Raw genomic sequence first — 14598 nt, 5'->3', positions numbered from 1 at the left:
GATGGAGTTGCCCATCTCAGCACTTACTCAGTTTACCATCTTAGATGCTGGTGGGAGACTTCTTTCTAGATGAATGGCTCCCACATCTCCGCCTGTAAAATCACTGCTCCAAGTTGTTTTGGGGCTTATATTTTCTATCACATAGATTCCTGGATCCCTTCCCAGGGTAATGGTATAAGTCATGAAAATTCCGAATTCTCAGGAATTCTCCAAGTGATTTTAATGTCCAGCCAGCTTTAGGAAACACTATTCCAGGCCAGAACTAGACAAATTAACATCACCTCTGAACAACTGTTCAAATCTGGGGAAAAGCATGACAATATCATGCAAGTTGCCAAGAAGTTACTCAGGGGATTCAAGCAGCTGCTGGAGTCAAATGACCAAAGAGCCATGGAGGGCCCCACTCCCTCCTCCCCGATCTCCCTTCCATCTTTCACACCCCCCTCCTCTCACTTTGCATCCAACCCCTAGTACTGATGCCTTCCATGCACCACTGAATTATGCCACCTGGCATAATTCATGTCCATCCATTTCCACTCACAGAGCCTCAAATTTCCTCCATTATGTTTTCAGTGGGTCTCTCGAAACAAAACATTATTACTGTTTGATTAAAGTAATCTGCACACATAATTAAGAATCTCTTGCATAATTAACATACCAGCTGCACTTGCATTTTTAAAAGGGGTCTTTCTAATCCAAAAGAATGTCTAATCTAGAGGGTGGAAGGGGAAACAAGATGCTTTTCAATCTTGGCTTTCACTGTGACCCAAGCATCCCATACCCAAATGAGCTTTTTGAGCAATCAAAATGGTTCCAACTCCTGAATACAAATGCATTTCAGCTGTACCTTGCTAGTACTAAAATCTAAGTATCCCAAAATTAAATAATACGACTGAAACTATCCCAGGAAGAAATGTCACTCTGTCTGTAACTCCAAGCTGTCTTCATTCGTGTCCATAGCCAAGTCTTAGCTATTTGGTCTTGGCTATGGACACGAATGAAGACAGTCTGATCCCTGGCTTGGGACCAGCTGCCTGCAAACTACCATTTCCAACGCCAATCCTCCTTTCAAAGGAAATTGGGAGTGACACATAGAGGCCAGGTATTTCCAACACTGAGTGTAAACTAGACCCAAGAGTTGGGTTGTTTATAGTGATAACACATATTTAAAAAAAAAAAAAAAAAAGGAGGGCCAGAGATTTAGCTAGTGGTTCTGCCACCTGCTCCGCAAGCTCAAGGTCCCAAGTTCGATCCCTAGTACCAAAAAAATTTAAAAACTAAAAAAAAAAAGGAAAACCAGATTTGAAACTGATCTTTGAAGGTTTCCCATAGCAGCTTCTCAGCTCCTAATGGAACTCGTCTGAGTATCTGCTGCATTATCTGCAGGGCTCTCTGGCTGATGTTGCTTGCTGATGCTTTGAGTGGAATTATAGAGGTACTTGGAGTCATATCAAATACTCACAAGGAATGTAAACATCATATATTGTAACACAAACTAAAAATAACAATAATAATGAAAATAGGGAAAGAGGATTTAGTGTTGGAGGGAGGAAGGTGGGTGGGGAGGGTGAAGGGAATAAAAAAGAATCCAGACATAAAAACTAAGATGCATCACGTTCTGGTACAAACACCCAATGATAAATGTAAATGTATTTTATACCTAAAATGTACCAATAAATACATATTTTTTAAAAAAAGAATCCAGACATATTACGTGCGTGTACCTACTCCCTTAGATCAATGTAACTTCATGTACTTAAAACATGAACTAGTAATTTTTTATTAAAAAAATAAAAATAATTAAAAAGAAAACAAAACATGAACTAGTAATTTTTTAAAGAATCATAATAGCTATATCTTTGAGAGTTTATTTTATACCAGACATAGGCTAAGCACTTCATATATTTTTATCTCATTTATCTCTTTGAAACCCTCTGAGGTTAGTATTTTCAGTTATTATTACTGTCATTACAGATATTTTTAAAAATCCAAACATTGAAGACCTTAAATGATTTGTTCAGGCTTCCAAAGCCAAAAAACAAACTGATTCAATATAAGGCAATCTGGCTCCCCTCCTGTAGGTTTGTATTACATAGACACAGATATTTCATGGTCCAGGAATCACTGCGACATGCTTGATCCCTAAAGCAACATCCAAAGAAAGAACAGCAGCACGTCCATAACATCTCATTCAGACACACAAGGGAAGTAACCCCTACTTCATGGGATTTAGAGACTGGCTTTTGAGGAACACAGACTTGTTTATCCACTGGCCAACTCATCCTCCCAAGAGGAAGACCACATTAATTACAGGATGATTGAAGGTCCTCCTTAAACATAGAAACCAAAAGCACAGGTTTTCTATGTACCGCAAGCCACACAGGCTTTTCTCTGCATAAATGATGATGAGGGAAGACACCAAAGGACAAAGGAGGGACCACACACAGTCTTGGGGATGCAGAAAGCAACCTCAAGGATGAAGAGATAAAAATCGCCAAGCTCCCCTCAAATGGAACTCAGTTAGAGCTGAGAGGGCTGATAAAGAGGAACCTAATGGCACAAGACCAGAAAACTATTGAACAGAGTCCATTCTTCTCAACCGTCATTCAAGGTCCCCTTAATCTGCCCACACCCTAACTTTCTAACCCTATTTCCTGCAATGTGTAAAACAAACTTGTTTCTCCTCAGTCCGGTCACCTCCATCGAGTCAGGCTCACCTTTGTCAAAGGCCACACAGTGCTCCAAGTCTGAAATAACCTTCCCTTCTCCATGTGCTCCAACCTCATACCTTTCCAAAGCTCTTATCTTTCTGACTACTCCAGCTCCCTCACACAAGTGCCTGTTCTGGAACTCTTGGAATTCCTAAACCCCTGCCACCCCATCAATTCCCAATTCCCATCAGCCACTGCTGCCTCAGATGTACTTCTCGCCATGATTACTAGCTTCTAAGTTCCTTCAAAGTAGAGTTTTCTTTATATTTCTCCTATATCCTCTACAGTACCAGCTCAGAACCAATAAGTGGTCATCAACTACTTGTCACTTGCTTGAATACTTCAATGGCAGCTTTAATTTAGCAAAGCACCTAAAAAAACCACTGTTTCCCAAACTTTTCTTAGTTACAATCCACTCTACTTAATGTCTCCAAATCAAACTATCTCAAATAGCTAAATTTCTCAAGTGTAAGGACCCAAGTTCAATCCCCAGTACAAAAAAAAAAAGCTAAATTTAATTTCAAAACACATACATCATAGACTACTTTTAGAAAGTGGATGTTATCATTGATAATAGACGAAACAAGCAAGCTAGGGATTCTGGATCCAAATCTACATGATTTTGATTCTTCTGTTTTTTCTGAACTAGAATGTTTTTAAAATTGATATCTGCACACATTAGAAGATATTTAGATTTACTCATCATACACTGGGTAATATTTAAAGTTTAAATTTTAAACCATCTGTAGAGTTGAGATGAGCTCAATCACAGTCAATTATAAGCCCATTCACTCTCTAGGGAGACATCTAGAAAACCATCTAAAAAGCCAGCTATTGTCATTTTTAATCTTTCAAAAACTTATGTGTGCCTTGTTCAGTCTTTAGGGAAGGAGGTAGAGAGCAGAGTGACTCCCCCTCCTACTATAAGTTGGTTCCATATTTTACAATAGGTGGAACACAGTAATTATCATGTTTACCCTAAAGTAAAAGGTAAATACAATTAGAAAGATTCCTGTTGACACTGAAGAAATAGTTTTTAAGAGGTAAAATCTTACCTGTTGTAGAATTCCAGAAAATGTCTTGACACCAAAATGCCTGACTCCGGAAGTCAAGTTCGCTTGGTGCAGGTAGATAAAACATAAACACAGCCCAAACCTTTTCGGTGTGGTGAATGCACCGACCTTTCTATCCAAGAATATGACTGATTCAGGTTGGAAGAACTAAAAATATGAAATCACACCGGTGGAGAAGCCAACCAGAGATGGCTGGGCTTAGTGTGCGTGAGGTGACCAAGCCAGCAGGAACAATCTGAATGTGACAAAAGCGATTAGCAAGTTCCTGTGCATCAGTCAATTTCCTGTAGCTGGCTTCTCCGCAGAGGGGGTTTCATTTGTGTGGGCTTGGGGGGCGGGGATTGTACACGTGCATTTCCCTCCATGAGAACATGAAACCTAGCCAGCTAAGAGGCAGAATGAGACCTTTGCTGGATGGCTGCATTTGTGTTTAATTTATCTCACGTCTTCCCCATCCACGAATCATTTCTCTCCACATAATTCTATTTTCCTCCAGCAAATCCCCCACGTACAACTCCAGGAGCAGAGAGTGAAAAACCAACATGATTCTTTGAGAAAATAAAATCAAGAAGAAGGAAAAACTCAAGCAGGACTGGTCTTGGTTACCGTAAGCTTAGGGAAAAGCACCTGAGAACCTACACATTAGCTTGGTGAACACGGGAGCTGTGAGGGGAGGCGGCAGGTGGGGCATTTGTGTGGCTTTGCTTTATTAGTAATCACCAAATAATAATTTGGAAAGAATGAGCTCAACCATGGTGAGATCTCAAGCAGCCGCCCTGCACCTGTATAGGGAGCTACTGGACTCTGAGTTGTTTTCAGACCCCTCGGAGTTTCATTATTTGCCTGAAAACACAAATTTATTTGTCTCGTCCCTCCACAGTCCAGGTGTGGAGGCCATCTGCAGTTATCAGCCGATGGCTGAATTGCCTGAACCACTACCTTTCCTGGTGCTGTCACCACCGCCTGTGCCCTGAATGCTTGGGGAATTATAAATGCTTCTGCCAGGGTGATGTCTTGGTCAAAATGCCTCTGGGCCATAAGAATAAAGTCACTGCCATTCAAGTGAGCAACATTATAGAGCTCCTGTCTATTGAGACACAGCATGCAGTGCTGGGGTGGAGTGGGGCTGGGGACACACTCAACGCAGATCCTGTTATGTGCCTGATACTGTGCATGGGTGAAAAGCCAGAAGACCAACACTGATGTCTTCCCTGTCCTTACAGCATCCAGATCCTAGGGAGGGTGAGGAACAGAAGCAAAAACATTCACATAAATGCAATAATTCTAAATTATGATGACTATTACAAAGGAGCCAGAGAAGCAGCTGAGCCACACAATACAACAATATCTACATCCTGGAGATGACCAAGGAGGGCTACTTTGAGCAGTTGACATTTAAGCCAAGACTTAAAACTGTGTCTCTAAGCCCTGGCTAAAAACTTGTATTGTCTGTGAAGCTTTTTAAAAGTATCAGCACCTGGACCCACAGGTTCTAATTTAATTGGCCTGGATTGAGGCCTAAGTGTCACTATTATTTTAAACTCCCCACTTAGCCACGTCACTACTGTTCTAATAGATAAGAAGGAGACAGCCTGGGGAGAGTAAAAGGGGAACATTCCAGATAGAGGTAAACACTGCATGCAAAGGCCCTGAGGCGGAAACAGGCTGGCGTGTTCAAAGAAGTCCAAGAAGATTCATGTGTCTGAAGCACAGTGACAGGAGGAATAAGTGGTACAAAGATGACCATCTCATAGATGGACACACAGCTACCAAGCTCACAAGAGACTCTTACATGAACACAAATATCAATGTGTTAAAATACAGTAGAAACTCAATCTGCCAACTGAGAAGCATGAGCTCTCCAATGAACTCATTAACTTCTAGAAAATGCTCTGTGGAAAGCCAAATCACTACTGCATCATTATTAGGTGAGCAGAGCCTATGGCCTATTTGCTACTTTATTTATTTACCTCCACTTTTGTTTATCAAAGGATCTAGACCAGGACTGGGGCATGTAGCTCAATGGCAGAGCAGTTGCCTAGCAAGCATGAGGCCTGGGTTCAATCCCCATCACTGGAAAAAGAAAAGAATTTATACAATCTTGTAAAGATGTGTACACCTTAGTAAGATAAAACAAGTTTAAAAAAACAATAAATTTTAAAATGAGACCAAGAGAAAGGAAGGCAAAGATTAAGCTAAAGCAAGGAGTGAGGTTAATAGAGAAAAATGTCTGCTCTTCATTCAAGTTTTTCAGCAAATGGCATGAAGCAAGAATCAAACCACATAGAAACAGTTTTGCAAGGTGGCTGACTTGGTCTCACTACTGAGCTCACAGAGAGCAGTTGGGGAGTGCACGGCATGGCAGCTCTGCCAGGCCAGTTCAATCCAGGGATGAACCCTGACTTCACATGTGCGCTGGAAAATCAAGGACGAAAGATTTTTCTCACCCAAGCTTCTGAAAGATTTTCGGTAGCAGATAGTTCAAAATGGGTGGCACCTTCCACAAGAGATACTGTCACCCTTCAGAAAAGCAGCAGAGTTGGGTAAAGACAGCTTCTACCTCCAGCAGAAGGAGAGATGAGCTCTGCCCTTTGGGAAACAAAGTGAGAGGGCCACAGCCTGATTTGCAAGCTCAGGGAGGGCCTCAGTCCTCACACATTTTCTGCACAGAGGGCAGGCGACTACAGGAGGGACTGGGTGTGTCCACGAGGCCTGGCACTTCCACCTCAGCCTGGAAGGGCCTAGGAAGGGCACTGCCCCATCTGGCTGCAACACTCCTCTGTCCAGCTGGCTGGGTTCCCCAGCTGCGGGGCCAGCCTTGCTCTACAGGGCTGCTCCCTCTGCATGTGAACTCAGGAGCCAGGCTTCAGGCTTCCTCCAGCTCCTATGAGAAAGTTTTTCCTGTCATCTCCTGCAAACTTCTAATCTTCACAAAGGGTTGAATCTCAGAGGGGGTTTTTGAGGGAGGAAGGAGGAAGGGACAGTTATCTAACTGTCTTCCTTTCTTGGAAATGTCTCTTTTTGGTGGGCAAGCGCTCTCACTAGCTCTCTCTCCTTTACTCCCTCCCTCCCTCTCATCCTTTTAACGGAGGTCAAAAGGGGTGGCAAGGAGGGCTTGCTAGGGGAGAGGAGGCAAATGACTGAAAATACATTCACACGCTTAGAGACACATGTGTGCACATACATACCCCTCAGTGTGCCCCTCGGTCCAGCCTTACAACAGGGTGGCAGAAACCCTAGGGGCTTCGAAGTGCAGACAGGAAGGAAGTTATGGGCATGGCATCCCAGGTGGGAATCAGAGCTCCTTAGAAGCCACGTTACGTTCCCCTCACCACTCAGCCCTGCAGTGTCCCTCGGTCGGACCTGGGGCCCACAGCCTTAACCTTGCTCACTGAGGTGGCACAGGCATGAATGGTCACTCAGTAACCATGCATGGACCAGAAGATTGTTTCTCCCATCTAATCCTTCCAGCTGCCCCAGACAGTGAATTTTTTTTTTTTTTTTTTTGCAGTACCAGGGATCAAACTCAGGACCTTGCGCTTGCAAGGCAGGTAACAGCACCACTGAGCTAAGTTCCCGGCCAATATTTTATTTTTTTATGAGAAAATAAAACAAAATTTCATAACAAAATAGTAAGAGAATAAAAATAGTTAATACACTTGTGTATCGTTATCTTTAAGAAGGATAAATGAGTTTAGAGGCAAATGTATGCAACTTGAGAACATCATGTTAAGTGAAATAAGTTAGACACACAAGCTTAAATATCACCTGGTTTCTCTTACATGAGAAACTCAAAATACATATATGCAAATAAGGAGCAAAAAGCAGTAAACATTTTAAAACCTATTTTAGTGGCCAAGGAAAGAGAGACTTGAGCTGGTTAAATGATTTGCATGAAACTCAGGCCCACAAAAAGCAGAACCAAGATTCACCCCTTCTATCTGTCCTGCCTTTTCACCCAAAGAGCTGGGCTACAGCCAGGAGGAGAGGCAGTCTGCACCCCAGTGCCAAAGGTCTGCCTTTCTTTTAGATTCTCAGGCAAATACAATCAACAAGTCAAGATTTTAATGTTTACACACATTTCTCAAAAATACCCTTTGAGCTGGATATAGTGAGTGATACACACCTTTAATCCCAGCACTCAGAGGCTGAGACAGGAGGATCACAAAACAGATTTCAAGGCTGAAGTCAGCTTGAACAACATAGAAAATTCAGGGCCATCCTATCTCAAACAGCAACAACAAAAATGTTTGAAATGTTTTCTGATATGGCAAAAGAAAGAGCTTATTTTTTCTTTAATGGTCTATGAACAAGGATCTCTTTTATCGAGCTTTTTTTTAAATAATATGACAACTGGGCCAGGGATTTAGCTCAGTGGTCCTGCCACCTGCCTCAAAAGCTCAAGGTCCTGAGTTCAATCCCCGGTACCAAAAAATAATAATAATAATATGACAACTGTCTATACCCTGAACCCAAGCTTAAGTACTACCCCGGCTCATTGTAAATTTATACCAGAGAGAACTCTTATTGACACTGTAATGTACAATGAACGGTAAATCTTGAAAATCTTGAGATAGGAATCATTTACTAAATTATTTCTACCCTGGGTTAATACAATGCCTTCTTCTTCTTCTCTATTTTCATATTAACCAAAATGATTTAGATGGGTAGCTTTTAATGTTGATGTCATCTAATAAAATAATTCAGTAGCTTCTGGAGATGGGAAATCTGTACTAAAATCTTGTCTGAATCTTGTACTAAAATCACATTGTAATTATTCTTAACCAGCACCACACTAAATGATAAATGACTGAATTAAAACAAAATACCCATCCCTTCTCTTTGAGAGATTTCACAATGGGATTATAAAATGTTAGCTTTTTTGAAGAGAAGGATCTTAATTTTGATGCGTCACTTCCAGTGAAAAAATATGTTCATACAAAATACACTTTAAAGTTCTAAGTATTAAAATAGCTTAGAAATGCCACAGGCTAGAAATTTAATGAATGACTTCCACCTTGTGCATTCTAATTCCTTTCAAGCACCAGGCTCTAGCCAGATAAGAATATAATCTCATATCTCTCCTAACCACCTTTTTATAGCTATAATCATAAAAACATCATTTCCCCTGCTGTTATTCTCTTCATTTATTTTTGCTTTAAGTTTTTAGTGTAATATAGCATATTGCTTTTTGTGTCCATGAATATTAGGTTCTGGGATTCCTCACCAGCTGTTTTATGCTGGTTTGTTTGTCTTGTGCAACAATGTTTGTTGAGTAAATGATCACATCCTGGTTCTTTTTATTGCAGAGCTATAATTCACAACAATGCACGGTTTGTAGTGGACGGTGATGGCAAGTAATCAGTCAAGCCGAGGCTCTAGTTTGATTCCTTTTCTTAAGACCGTCACACAGAGCTAACACAGTCAAATGACCATTCCCCTTCAAAACAGTCCCTGAGGACTTGATGCACTTTGCCAACATTGCAGACATTGATTGAAGCACTTCTAGAACCTTCTAAGAAGGCTTCTGAGACAGTTAAACCACAGAAGCACAACCAGTACCTTGCATTCAATTCACAAGTCACTTTGGACTCAAAATCTTATCCAGCTGTTTACCCTCCTTACTCACCAGCTCCAAATGCCTCTCTTAAAATCAAATCCACACCACCAGGACAAAGGTGGTTATCACTGGTGAAATGTTTAAAGAAAGGCTGTAAGAGAAAATCCAGAAGAGGAGTTTGAAATCTGAGGTTGGTAAGAGCAGCATCTTTGCATCAAGGGCATGAACTCCTGCACACTACAGTCAAGTGCACATTTTCACTGATGTACACAGCCTGGTTTGTTTAAAAAAGAAAACAATGAAGAGAGCCATCGCTGCTTCTTGTCACACTTAGGGTTTACTCGTTGCCTTGATAGGGATCTTCAGTTTGGGCACAGACATCACAGGTAACGGCACCCTGGCACATCTGCTCACAGCAGGCTTTAAAAACATTTCAGTTATAAGGCAGAGCAGGCAGAGGGCTAACTTGCCATCTTTTCAAAATAAAAGATCTCCTGCACAATTCTGGAGGGAGCAGGTAAAACTTATATGCAAAGGCAAGCTGAAATTTTGGAGAAACTTTTGGATTCAGACAGAATAAGATTCAAACCCCAGCTCTACTTACTACTAAGGACGAGGCCCTGATCATCCCATCTGGAAAATAAGTAACAATATAATATCTAACTTGGAAGAATTTTATATTTTTTTTAAAAAATGGGTGCAGTAGGCCACACCTATAACCCCAGCACTTCAGAAACTGAAACAGGAGGATCGGGGGTTTGAGGCCATCTAGGATTGCATAGTGAGTTCAAGACCAGCCCGGACTACACAGCAAGACCCTGACTCAAAAACAAAATAGAGTCAGAGGCGATGGTTCATGGCTGTCATGCCAGCACTCTGGGAAGATGTGGCAGCAGGACTGCAAGTTCAGGTCTCCCCTGTGCAACTTAGAGTCTGTCTCAAATTTTAAAAATAAAGATAAAGGGCTGAGAAAGTCGCTCAGTCGTGGAGCACTATGGGTTTGATCCTCAGTACCACAAAAGAAAAAAAGAAAAAAAAATCTGTATAATACTTGAAATACAGTAGATACAAAATACATGGTGGCTATGATTGCCATTTCTGGGTTGGAATGTTTGCCTTCTGGAGTGTTTTCCCCCTACACTGTTACTATCTCTTTAAATAACAACTGGTGAATCACAAGATTTGAGAAGCATTAATAGTGCCCAAATTTTGGTGGGAATAAAGTCATGACAAACTCACACATCACACATAGCATTCTAATGTTATGTGCTTACTGTCTCTGTGGGTTAAAAGAGCCCAGAAATTTTTTAATTCTGTTGTTAATGAGTACCCCTTATGCATAATTGGGGCACCACAAGATCTTCAGAAATGCCTTATATGGTCCTCTGCTCACCACACCACAAACACTTTAAGATCAGTAAGAATTGATCCTTTCCTTTCATTCAGAAAATATTGCTATAATATTAACTGAACACTGTGCTAGGTGCTAGGGAAGAGCAAGAACAAAAATAGCCTGCTCGCATGAGTTTACATCTACTAGGAAAAGAAACAACACAAGTGTAACTTAATAATGTATTTAGTGATGTATGATAGTGAGTGCTAATTACTGAGAAGGAAAATAAAGCAGGGAAAGGGATAGGATGCTTGTGGGTATGCACATTAAATAGACTGGTCAGGAAAGTCCTTGGTGGGAAGAAGGAGGGAAAGTTTTTTAAAACATCCCCTAACAAACTTATTTATGAGATTTCATAGTCAATGACTGTAGTTGCTTGTTCCTCTTCAACTTTAACAGTGTTTTTACTGGCTTTTCAGAATTTTATTCCTTACGTATAATCACCTCTGTGAACTAATCTCTGTTTCTTATAGGAAAGGAAACTTCTAGCTAAGATCTCCAAGGAAAACCTTGATGTCACAAGGGAAAAATGAATCATGAAGCAGAAGACCTGTGCATTTTTACCAGCCCCAAGGAAGCAAAAGGTTATGGAGGAGATCTTGTCTGCAGAGGAGGAGGAAAATAATATGGAGGAATCCCTTACTACAAATGAGATTATGGAGATTACTACATTGAAGATTTTCTCCTGTTTTGGTGTATTTGAATAATAAAACAAGATGTAGAAGTTTAGGAGTGAGCTGAAAACCATAATGACCATTAGTTTGAAACACTGTTCAATTTATAAAGGTCTATTGTTACATCCTATCAAATAGTCATCCTGAATGTGCTTAGGTTATCAAAAAAAATGAAGAATTAATCTTTTCTTAAGGCAGTTCATTCTGTACTAGCAGTTTTATTAAAATTTATTCATATATGGAACTGGGAAAAAAAATCCGCTGAGCCAGGAGGGGTGGTGCACACTTGCAATCCCACCACTCAAGAGGCTAAGGGCAGGAAGATTGCCATGAATTCGAGGCCAGCCTGGGCTACATAGTGAGACTCTGACTCAAAAAAAAAAAAAAAGCCCCTGGCCATTTTCATGGTTAATGTCCTTGTAATCCCCTTAAATCCCTAGATTTAATGATCATTTCTACCACCATGTCCCAGTCTCCTGTCTCCTGGAAGTCCCATCCTCTCTTCTACCTGTACTTGGGAGGGACAGGAGCTGACCACATGGCTCCATAGCAGCCCTTCCCTAAGATGCAGGGACCAAGTTCATGCTCACCTCTGCTCCAGCCCTCCCCAGACTGTTTGCTCCTCCATTTCTCTGGTCCTTTCTCTGCTGATTGACATTTAGAGAGAAATATGACCAGAGCTCAGGTACCTAGCAGAAAAGCCCAGGGTGGTACCACCATGCTGATTTCTCTTTGAGCTTGCTGGTCTCTGCTCTCTTGATCTATTTACCCAAATCCTAAGAATAATCTAATAATAATGGTCACACTGGTTTGTCATTTACTGAGCACTTAACATGTGCCATTAAAGCACCTTTTATGCATTTTCTCAGTTAACTATCCCAACAGTGTTGAGGAAGTTATCATTATCAGTTATCTCTGTGCAGAATGTAAATTGAGACACAGCAAGCTTAAGCATCTTGTTTAGGGTCACAAATGCAACAAATGGCACAGCCTGATTCCATGTCCCTCTTTGTACTTCTAGATAATAACTTGAATTTAGCTAATATCTTTGGTGTTCTTGACTACAGGATACAGTTACATCATTTAAATATTATTTGTTAATTCTCTCACGCCAAGTGGGTACCTCAATTTCTCAAGCTGGTTTGCCTGATTCTAAATTCCAAATGATTTATTTGATGAAGATTGATACTAAACTTCAAAAATTAACATTATTTTCATCAAAAAAAAAAAAGAAAGAAAAACATTTTCCTTTGCCCTCTCTACTTTCCTTGCACTTACAAAGTGCAAGGCTTGGGTGAAGGTCGATGGTAGAGCTTACCATGCTTACCATGCAAGATGCCCTGGGCTCTGTCCCCAGCACCTCAAAAAAAAGAAAAAAAGAGCAAAACAAAAAGAAATAGTTCTTCACTCCTTTTTGTATCTTTTCTTCCTCTAAGATGCCTCTTATTTCCTGCATTAGTGTACAGGGCAAGACTTTCAGACACATTCATTTTTAGATGCTATGTTTATTAGCTATTGACACTAAATAAATAAGCAAGAGGAATTTCCCCACTCCTAAAGAGTTCTGCTGACAGGGACATATGTCCTTTCATTTGCTCTCCTCAGAGTTCTGGAAGCTGTCACAGACATACCTTGGCTTATAGACGAGGCATGTCACCGCCTTCTGAAATCCAAACTGGTATTGCTATGGACTGTTGGTTCAGTGTTTGAACCTGTAGGTCCCTTAAGGGAATACAGTGCATCTTATAGGAACATATAACCAACACAGGAAAATCAGGATATGTCCGGAATTAAAAAGAAAATGACCAGTGGTGTTTTAATTATATGTAGCAGTTTAAAAGATATTTTTACACAAATGCGGAGACTATGTATAGAATGTCTTTTGTCTTTGAATGCAGATTTTATTTGCTTTTAAAGATATCATTTACAGTATTTAAAATGACTGAGAAAATCAGCATATCAGATAGGCACATACTTTTTAAGCTTTCTTTACTTCAGTGAAAAATTTATGTTTGACCTGTTGGCAAATCTGGAACTATAATATAGCTAGAGTTTTGGAAAACCAAATTCAGATTAACATAACTCTTCTTGGGCTGGGGATTTAGCTCAGTGGTTCCACCGCCTGCCCTGCAAGCACAAGGACCAGAGTTCGATCCCCAGTACCCACCAAAAAAACCCAAAAATAACATAACTCTTCTTTTTTATTAATTAACTTCTTGTTTTGGAAATATCCACTTGCTCGATATAAATGATAAATATTGAATCATTTAAGTCAAAGTGTGAATGCCATTTCTTTTATTACTGAGGTAAGCTTCATGGAAAGAACCAACTTCAAATATTTGTGTGGAACTTTGTGCTTGTTTATAAATTGCACTTAGGCCCATAGATAAAAATAAATAAACAGATAAAACATCATGTCATCCAGCTGAAACTTGGCACCAGTTGGCATTTCTTATCAGGAAAAATAATTATGGGCATAATGACAGGTGTGGGCAATAGAGGTCACCACTTTCTTCTAGAAAGTGCTGATGTCCTTCTTCTGGTGGGCCAGCCCTGAAAAGCAGGCAGTATCAGCACACTATAAATCAAAGGGTCTTTAATAACACTGATATGAGCTTACGATCCACTGGTGGGTAGGGAAAAAAAACTCATTATAAAACTTGAATTAAACTTGTATAACAAGTTTACATATACAAAAGTTTATAGCCACAACCTCTACCTGACAGGTCATGAGTGATTTTTTATGTCTTTCTGCTTTTCTATATTTCCCAAATTTTCTATTATGAGCACCTATTATTTATCTGAACGAGATGGGAAAATTGTTCTTTTTCTTTAACTGCTTTGAGCAAGTTTGCCTAAGTTTTCTCATTGCTTCAGATGGGATAGGTTTTACGTAAGAACCAGTAATTTTGTAGCAATTGATTCTCAAGAGAATTACTGAACCACAGCCGAGCCCAGCAAAGTCATCTTCCTTGTCATTCAGCCTAAACACGGTCACATTTAGATGATTCCAACCAGATGCAAATCCCAGCTTCCAGCCAGACTCCCCAGACGAGAGATCAGGGGTTTTCGCATTAAACCTCTCAGAAGCCCTATTTTAACTTTCTCTTAAAATGAAACCGTATCAGGAAAAGACAGCCTTGGGCTATCTAGTAGTTCTGTTCTTGTGGGAAGATAAGAAGTATTC

At 40.4% G+C, this 14598-nt stretch overlaps 1 protein-coding gene across 2 annotated transcripts in view; it reads right to left on the bottom strand.

Moving 5' to 3' along the window:
- Rhoh (ras homolog family member H) overlaps positions 1–4022 on the bottom strand; it is a 39371-nt gene extending 35349 nt beyond the window's left edge. The window contains exon 1 of one of the 2 annotated variants that reach the window (XM_087187500.1): positions 3767–4022. The gene's annotated coding sequence lies outside the window, so the exon portion shown is untranslated. The remainder of the gene's footprint in view (positions 1–3766) is intronic. The other variant, XM_021262424.2, reaches the window with a different exon arrangement.
- Positions 4023–14598: the final 10576 nt, after the last annotated feature.

The sequence above is a fragment of the Heterocephalus glaber genome, unplaced genomic scaffold, assembly GCF_053883595.1.
Source record: "Heterocephalus glaber isolate CG9 unplaced genomic scaffold, H.glaber_assembly_v1.0 deba00001509, whole genome shotgun sequence".
Taxonomy (NCBI): Eukaryota; Metazoa; Chordata; class Mammalia; order Rodentia; family Bathyergidae; genus Heterocephalus; species Heterocephalus glaber.
This window is presented reverse-complemented; position numbering and strand designations above follow the sequence as displayed.